The following is a 9687-nucleotide window of genomic DNA, read 5'->3' as shown; positions in this document are numbered from 1 at the left end:
ATTAAACATGTATATTGTGGTCTTAATTTCAATAATTATATTTTGGTTATAAAATTTCCATTTTATTCTTTTTTATAGAGTCTAGTACTCTAGTGATATATTCTTATAATTCATTTCTTTGAACATATTAACCACAGCTATTTTAAAGCCTATGTCTGATAGCTCAATACTAGACATAATGTATGAAAAAAACTTTATAGATACCAGCTGAGGTTGCGTTCCCCAGAGAGGGTTTATTGTATCCTCTGATAGGAGCCCAGGTCAGAGCAGATCATCTAAATCTAATGAAAGCTTGTGCTGACCTGAAACTGGATAACAGTAATTTTATGTTTCTGTTCACCACTAATTTGTTCCTGTTCATAGTGTGCAACCCTACTAGGATCCCAACTGGGAGTGTAGTTTGTGTACAGGGGAACGCTCTTCCCTGACAGGTCCCGAACTACTTTTCTGACCCAGTTCATCCACATGAGACTGTATAAAACCCCAAACTGCTTTTCAGAGATGCTCTGCTTAGACTCTTAATCTCTTCCACATGTAAGCACCTCATAGTGGGAAGATTTTCTGACTGTCATACTCACTTCTATGAATTCTCTTTTCCAGGATCTTGTTCTCTCAAGTCCTGGTGGATTTTCCAGTACTTAACATAAGTTTTTGTTTTCTAATCCTATTGGATTGCTAAAATCTCTGCTTGGCTTCTCAGACTCATGCTCCATGCCAAGAATTGGTAAACATTCCAGAGGAAAATGTCTGGCCAAATATTGATGCATTTCTCTGAGGTACCATTTTTGGGGGTGATCAAGGACACTCAAATCCTGGCTGCCTCAGCAACACTCTGATGGCTTCAAAGTGTGTGTGCCTGAACTTTTTAACTGATCTCATTAGTATCAAATTATTTAACCTCAGTTGAAATAAATAAGATTTTTATTAAACATTTCAAGTGAATAATGCGTGTTGAAGACTATATTTCACAATTCTCACAGGGTCTAAACATAGTATTATCCATAAAATACTTGGGCATTGATGTATAAATATATGCGTATATATCTCATATTAATAAAAGTTGAAATCAAGCTATGGAAGTTGACTTTGACAAATGAATGAAAAATATTTTTATGTCCCTGAATTATGTAAAATGTTTTGTGTAAAATAAGGATTTTGCAAAAGGAATTATTAAGACATCAAAATTATCATTAGGATGAAAAAAATACTTCATTTTTCAAAAATATGTGAAATAATGCATTGGTGGAGCTAGATGTAAACCGCCGTTGTTACCCACTGTAATTGGTTTAAGCAGAAGGATTTAAGGGATATTAGTTTGTTTTAATTAGAGTGAGCAATGCTAGCTGCCACAAAATACAAACCACCAAATCTAAAAACAATAATAATTTACACAGGAGAGGATAAGAGAACTGAAGTTTTATGCTGGTTGATCTAAACTGAATTTTATGAATTTTATAAAGCTGAATTTTATGATGGCCTCTGAGTGGCTATATCAATTCCTCCCACACTCCTTAGTCAGAATTCAATCACATGTTCCCAACCCAACTGCAGCAGAGGCTGGGAACTCTTTCTGTGCCTAAGATGAGGGAATACACCATTGTAAACATGGATTACCTCTGCCATAGAATCTCTGTGAGGACCACAGAGTGATACCCAGACTAAAACAACCTCTCAAGGATGGCTTCAGCCATGGCAGCATTGCCATTGCTACTATATCTGTGCAGGGATGCCCAAGATACCAAGTACTCTGTGCTCCTGAAAACTCTGGGGCTAGTGCTACCTTTTCTCCAAGAAGATAAATTCCCACTCCTGTGTCTGCCCCTTTACATTGCTCACATTCAAATCTAGATCCTGCCCAGATGTGACTGATTGACAGAAGCTAGTTTTCATGATTAGACCTTAGCTGCAAGGGAATCTGTGAAGTGCATGCTATGGCTTTGTCCTAGAAAGGTAGAACTTAGAAGTGTAAAATTGTCAAAAGATAGCAAGGTTATCCTAAGAAGTATGTAGTTGAAAATGACATATATCCACTAAAATATGTTAAAGAAAATATTTTCTTGCCCTTAAAACACTTCTGTGTGTTTTCTAAAAACAAGGGCATTCTCATCATAATCACGGTACAATTACCATAATGAGCAATTAACACTGATCCAATAGTGTTGTCTAATTTACAGACCTTATTATGGTTTCTACAGTTCTCCTCAAAATGTATTTATGACAAAAGGAAATCAAACATCATGTGTTGCCACTTCCCTATAGTCCCCTTTAATCCAGAACTGTCCCTCAGCCTTTCTCTGTGTTTCATAACATTGACATTTTAAAGAGTACAGAGGAGGTATTTTGAACTCTCAGTTTGGGTTTGTTTGATGTGTCCTCGTGATTAAATTTAGATTATGCATTTTAGCAGGAATATCGCTGTGTGAAATTGTGTTCTTTTCAGTGCATCGTATCGAGAGGCACATGGTATTGATTTGTCTCATGAATTGTGATGTTAACTGATTGGTTAGTTGAGGTGATAGACATCTATCTATCTCTCCCCTATAAACTTACTATTTTCCCCCTTTGTTGTTAAAGCATAACTTGTGAGCAGTTACTCACGTGAAAGCTCCTAAAGCATGAAATTACCTCAAACATTCACTTACTAGTTTCAGCATGCTTTGATGATTCTTGCTTGAAACAGTTTTTACTGTTATGGTGGTCAAATACTGATTGCTGCATGCCATCAATCTAAATTGTGAAAAACTTCAGGAATTCACATGTCATTCTTGTGCATGGGTCATGCTTATTTTTTCTGTATTATTCTGGCTTTAGTATATGTGCCACCAAAACATATTCACTAAGGGGAAAGGGACACAGAATTCATAATCTCACAATATATATAATTTGTCTGTTACTGAGATGTCATTTTTCCACAGTATTTTAAATATAATTGCTCTGTAATATTCTTAACGCCTATTGGCACTCCTCCTTCACTCTGTATAGTCCTCTAGATTCTGCCAACACCATGCTCTCCTTCACTTCTGACCCACCTACTAGTCCTCAACCATGAAATGAATCCCAACCACAGTCTCTTAGTCTATATTCAAGGGCAAATGGTACATCTTTAATGAACTGAAACTAAGACATATTCTTTTTTTACACGTTGTCTGTACTTCAAGTAATTATCACCTAGGACAAAGCCCAGCATTTTCCTATTTTTCCAGCAAATACAGATGGTATGATTGAGTGCCCTGCTGCTGAGCATTTCTATTGTTTCTATTTTGTATTGCATGTGTTAATAAACATATTTGTTGCTATAGCTTTTTCAGTAATAAAAAAATTCAAAACTTTAATTGGATTAATCTTAATGGACCAGAGATGCATTCATGTTCCACTGTTATTTTCTTTATGTTTTCCTTTCCTTTCCTTTTCTTTTCTTATTTTTGGTTCAATTTTGGATTTATAACTCAGATTTCAATAGTCACACATGATGGACTCAGCAGTATCAATTTCAACAAACCTCATTTTTATTGAGGATACAAACTCTTTTTATAGGCTAATAAGAAATAAACTCTCTTTCAGTTTAGCTAACTGAAGATGCTCCTTCTCTGAATTCTTCTGTACAATACTAATTGCTTGTTTACCAGAAATAATCACTCAGTTATCCACCTCTCACTTCATCCCAGAATCTACATCCATGGTTGGAATGTTCAGGAAAACAAAATCTAAAATATATTCCATCGCTTAAAGCTGAAAAGGACATTGAGATAGCTGCTCAATGAGAATATACACTTAAATAGCCTCATGGCTATTTATATTTTACAGATGTGGCAATACCTGCCCAGAGAGATTAAACAACCCACCTAATTTGGAGGGGGAAACCCAGACTTCTTATCTATTATTTCTCTTTTGCAGCCCCATAACTTATATTTTCTAAGCTATTTCCCATTGAAATTGGCCTTCAGTGCTTGGTGAATGGTACTGTTAGTACATAATATAATTTTTTTCACAAAGCCTCTCAGTGAATACTGTTTCTTTCTATGGCTTTTCCTAACACTTCACCCAATAAACCAGCATTCTAAAAGCTATAGCCTTAAAGGGCAAAGTACCTACATTTTACATTTACATTCTGAACCTCATAAGCCAGAATTTTCATAAAACATTTTTTCCTGTTATCATTTTTCTTATTCAACCTCATTTGGCAAAGACTACATATATAATTAGTGCTCATTCCTTCCATGATTTCTTATGCATAAGCAGTAAATGTACTCTCTTCCAAGCTTAAAAGTTTAACTGTATTTCACCCAATGCTATTCAAAGCAACCAAAATATAAGCTTGATGTTAAAGAACATGTCAAAACATATTTACTTGATTTATTATAATCATTGCAACTATTTTAAATCAGATTATAATGCCTTGAAAAGAAGTTATCTTTTACTTATTATCTCTGTGAGCTAAACTAAGGGGAAGCACAAATGTGATCTTTTCTTAATTAATAAGTATAAATCTGTCATAATGAAATGCTCTAAATAACATTTGAACCTTTTTTACAAACTATTCAACAATCTCCATATTATGGCCCCTGAATCCCTGAGTATGATGCTTACTGATTATGAACAAACTCTTCTAAGAGTTTATGTTAATTTAATTGTGCCATTTAGTTCCATTGATTAGGATTAAAGATCTGTAATGGTTCAAGGCCTTAATTTAGGGGTCCAAAGATTCTCCACTTACTTTCTATTCCTAAGGCAACATGGAGAGACAGCAATGTGATTTTATAAACATTGGGAGAACTCTGTGCAGGTGAAAATACTTACCTTCAAGCCAATGACAAGAGAGATGGCTTAGAAACAATCATCTAATGTTAAATCCTTATCACAGAAAAGTGAAATCTGATTTCAAAATAACCACGTGCCCTACATCATCTTTATTTCTTATTTCACTGGATTCAATTATTCTGTTTAGTTATTGTGAATGTTTAAGTGGCATTAATTTGTATGATTGCTGCAGCTTAGCAATATGTACAAGACTATCTCATGTGATTAAATTTACATTTTTCTATCTGTTTCAAGCTGAGAAGATGATCTGTTATTTATTTTCAGGATTACTCCTTTGTTTAAAAATTGCTTTTTGCATTCTAGTGTGAGTTAAGAACTGATTCCAAATGTAGAAATACATGAGTCTCTACACAACTGATTCAATATCTTTGGACATTGAATGCTTATTTTATTTTGTAGAAAGCAAAACTAAATAGGTTTTATTTTTAAAGTTTATTTGAGCTTAGTTTTCTTAAAACTTTAAGGGAAAAATATGGATATGCAAGAAAAAGAGTAGCTCTGGGCCAAGGCATTTGGTTTTACTAACAACAGAAAATACAGTTTCTGATATTTATGTCATGTTTCTTTAATGTTTTTAAAACGAGTTCATGAAACATAGGGCTGGCAACTAATTAAGCAGCATAGCTTTCTTTAAGATTTGGATCCCTTTGTAAAACAAAACCAAACAAATAAACAGAATGTCCAGCACCTGTAACATTGCTCCAACAATAACAGCAGGCATTCATTGCTGTATGTTATGAATGATTAACCATTAATAAACCCTCAAGAGACAAGGAATTATGCATATGTCAGAAAAATCAAGTCCAGAACCTATGTGTGAGAATTCAACTTTGTGTGTGTGTGTATTTTCTTATCAGGCTGAAAGTGCTTCATTTTTTCAACTTAAGGAATAAGGCAGTTGTATAATTCAATTCCCTGTTTCCTTTAAAGAAGGTATTAATTTACATTTAGGGGGAAAGTCATTGATCATATGCAGCTTAAAAACTTCTTGTTTTTAGATCATAAGCATAAAACCCAGCATTTTATGCATGCTTTAATTTCCTATTTTCATCTATTCCTTCAGGTTTAAAAGAAATCCCTAAAGCATGAAAGCACTTTATTGGAGGATTTTAAAGACTTCTCAGGAATGTCTACATAATCAATATTCATAAACTAACTGAGGATATTTAGTTACTGGGGATTATTTTGCTTATAATAGAACATGCTGCCAATCCCTTGGGGGCATCTTGATGCCCTTGAATAAAAGCCTATGTAAAATGGGATTGAGGGTGGCTAGTGGTAGCCAGGGAATAGTTGCCACCCTGAGGATTTCTAATTGCTGTATAAGCAGCCGGGAAGAATAAAGTATGTGTTGGGTAAAATTGGCTAAGACACATAATTTTACCTGTAGTGAGTGAAATGCAGCAATGTGAAGGCAAATCTGTTAATGCCTGAAAAACCACACACATGGAGAGATGGTGAATTTCTCAGAAGGCTTTGTTATTCCAGCTGGGGAAACCAAAACAGTGTATTAATCCTCATGGATATCAGTTTACTTCATTGAGCCTGACATTCCTAAACTATGAGATAGCTGATCGTTGGTAATCCAGCAACTCTGAAAGACTGTTGTCAAGAAATGTCCTAGATTACCTAGTTTCAGTCTTAAAGTGTATTAGGTTATGTAAGGATTTTGTTGAATAAGAGAGTGACTATAATATTACTTATCTGAGTCACAATTATAAGGCTAAGACAAACTTAGGAGAGTGTTAGACTCTGTAAGGCACTAAGGTCTGCCCAGCTCTGTAAAATAGATACCCTGAAAATGTGTGTATTCTCTAAAAGTCAAATTGTTTTCTTTGATTAATCTCATGTTAAGTCAAGAGGAAACCTTTCTTTTTGAAGAAATAATCTTGCAAATCTGAAATTTGACTGATTTTGGTTGGCTTAAATAAGGTAAATACAAATTCATAATTCCTTATCCAATAGCCTTGAGGCCAATGTCCTTTAGAATTCAGAAGTTCTCATATTTTATAAAGGCAATACTATTCACGTATCAGTTTTTAAGTAATACTCCATGGTCTGGCAACAGCTCACATTCAAATACATTAATATTTATGCAGTGAAATTGTATGAACTTTCACCCCAAGACAGATAAATGAAGACCATAAACAGCTTAGTATCAGTTCAGGATAGGTTTTGCTACCATAATCTGCCACAAATTTATTAAGGTATTTATGATGTACGGAGCTTTTGCGTAATGGAATTAAAGATCTGTAATGATTCAAGACAGGGGTCCAAAGATTCTCTACTTCCTATTCCTAAAACAACAAGGAGAGACAGTACTATGATTTCATAAACATTGGGAGAACTCTGTGCAGAAAAAAAAGGAGAAAATACCTTCAAGTTAATAACAAGAGAGATGGTTTAGAGACAGTCATCTTTGGGAGGAATATATGAGTGATTTAAATCTTTTCCACAGTATAATTAACTGATATAAGATTATTTTCTGAGGATATTTTGATAAAGGGTCACATGGCATAAGGGTGTCAGAACTAGGAAAAGGGCAAGGGAAATGTTTTTTAGAATTTAGAATACCCTCAGCTTCCATCTCCTTATCTCAACCCATTCTAGTATTCCCCTCCAATTTTTGCCTTGTGAGTCATGGTAAAGAATTTGACTTTTATCCTACTTGTAATATAAATTCATGAAAAGCTTAATCATGAAATTGACAAAACCAGATTCACATTTTACAGAAATCCTAGCATCATTGTAGAGAATGAAGGAAGACAAAAGTGTCAGAATCTGAGGCTAATTAAGAGGTTGTTGCATCAATATAAGTAAAATTTGATGGCCTAAAACTGCCAAATATCAAAATTCAAAAGCTATCTATCAGGTTGAACAGACAGAACTTAGTCCTTTTTGAATATGAGAATGACAGAGGAGTCATAAATGGTGCCAACATTTCTAATTGAATGGCAATATTTTTCAGTGAAATATAACTAGGAGATAGAAGAAGTGTGTATGTATGTGTGTGCGTGTGTGTGTGTTGGTTGGGGAAATGAGATAATGAACTCAGTATTGCATATATTGAGTTTGAGGCTTCTATGTGACATCCAGATGGATATATCCACCAGATAGTTAACTATCAGGATTGAAAGTTCAGAGAAGACATCTAAACTAGTGATTTCAATGTTTTGTCATTAATCTGTACATGATAAAAGATCAAGAAGATGAGTTAGCTCAAGGAGAATGTAAAGTGAGAAGTAAACCCTGAGGACAACATTAATTAAAGATTAGTGCCAAGAAGAGACACCCACAAAATGAATGGAAAGAGGTGGGCAGGATTTTCAGAGGAAAACCAAAAAGCACAGTGGCTTAGGTGTTAAACGAAGAGAATTTTTTAAAATGGTCATAATGTCTGATGAAGGAACTCACCATTAGTAGAAAACAGAATGAAATGTGTTTCTTGTGTAATGACAAGATGTCATCAATGGCCATAGCCGCGTCCTTTTGGGGCAATGGGGTGCAGACAGAGTACCCACGGCTGCAGAATAGAGAGTTAAAGAAACTTGAGTGTGAGGATGAGAAGACTGGGATGTCAGTAGTTGTTTGAGAAGAAAATAGCATAGAGATATTTGAGCATGCTTAAGCAAAGAATGTATAGAAGATTGAAAATATAGTTGAAACAAAGAGTAAAGTAGAACAGGGTCTTCTTAAGAAAGGAGAGAATCCAGAGTTTGGTGAGGAAACTGGTCTAAGATAGAGGAAGGAACTCCTTTTTCATTTTAACAAGAGAGAAGGTAGAAAGGATGGCTGCAGCTTCAGAAAAATTTATAAGTTTGGTTGTAAGGAGTTTTTAGTTCATTGCTTCTATTTTCTCCATAAAAGTAGGTGGTGGAAATATGAGGTTCAAGATGAAAAGAGAAAGTTTGAAATAGCAGCTGTGGAAAATAAGAGTGAACTGACTAGTGAAAAATAAGATAATTTCATTATTGAGTGTCCAGTGGAAGTTGCAGACTGAATTTATGGTGATATTGGAATATTGAACTGTGCAATTTATTAATTTTTATTTATCAGTAACAAGAGGTAGAATAGTGGTGGTTGTGATATGTGGGAGAGGATGAGATGTCCAAAGATTCCAACTAAGAATGTATAGACTGGTGAAATTTTTATTAACTTGTTTAGTTTTTCAAAGTCCAGAAAATGTTATCAAGCAGTGAATTTCATGGAAGTTAAAGAAATGATCCTGGTTTGACATTGATTAAGAATAAGTCATATTAGGCTAATCTCCTTCTACTTTGGTAAGATTGATAAATCGGTAGTATTATCTCCAGAAATAGTGTTTGTTTAGCTGATGAGATATTCATTTGCCAACTTCACTAGACTGTAAATTCCACAAGTGTTAAGTCTGTGTCTGACATTGCTGGGAAAAACAACTATGACTGCTCTTGGCAGAATACAGATCCAAAATAAATACATTGAATGAATTAATGAATATCCTTGTGATCAAAGAGAAAAGAAGGGTATTAGACAGTCATATAGGTTAATTTATAACTGAACTGTTGACTATGAGATTAATGTCAATCTGGAACAAAATCTCCAGTTTTGTACCCTTTTTGCTCTTAGATGGCATAACCTGCATCAGAAAAGAACAATGTTCTTATACAATTGTTGTTAGATATACAAAAACATGAACTTGAATTAGAATGAATAGAAAACCCTATATTTCCATTTAAATTTAACAACGTAGGTATCGGATGGAGATGATTAACCGGAGATGACCTCATTGTGAAGCCTTTAAAAACATAGTTGCTAAAAATGAATCTGATTCCATGCCAAAAAACGGTATTCTTATTTAGGGTGGTGCTAGTGTCTTGTGGTGTGGAATAT

The 9687-nt window shown here is 34.5% G+C and overlaps 1 non-coding gene across 1 annotated transcript; it reads right to left on the bottom strand.

Annotated features, from left to right (window-relative positions):
- Positions 1-2728: 2728 nt before the first annotated feature.
- On the bottom strand, positions 2729-2831 carry LOC119530694. Its single transcript, XR_005216086.1, has one exon. It is a non-coding gene; the product is annotated as a U6 spliceosomal RNA (small nuclear RNA).
- Positions 2832-9687: the final 6856 nt, after the last annotated feature.

Source organism: Choloepus didactylus, chromosome 3 (assembly GCF_015220235.1).
Source record: "Choloepus didactylus isolate mChoDid1 chromosome 3, mChoDid1.pri, whole genome shotgun sequence".
In the NCBI taxonomy this organism is placed as follows: Eukaryota; Metazoa; Chordata; class Mammalia; order Pilosa; family Megalonychidae; genus Choloepus; species Choloepus didactylus.
Note: the sequence above shows the minus strand (reverse complement) of the source record. Positions and strands in the feature narration are given on the sequence as shown.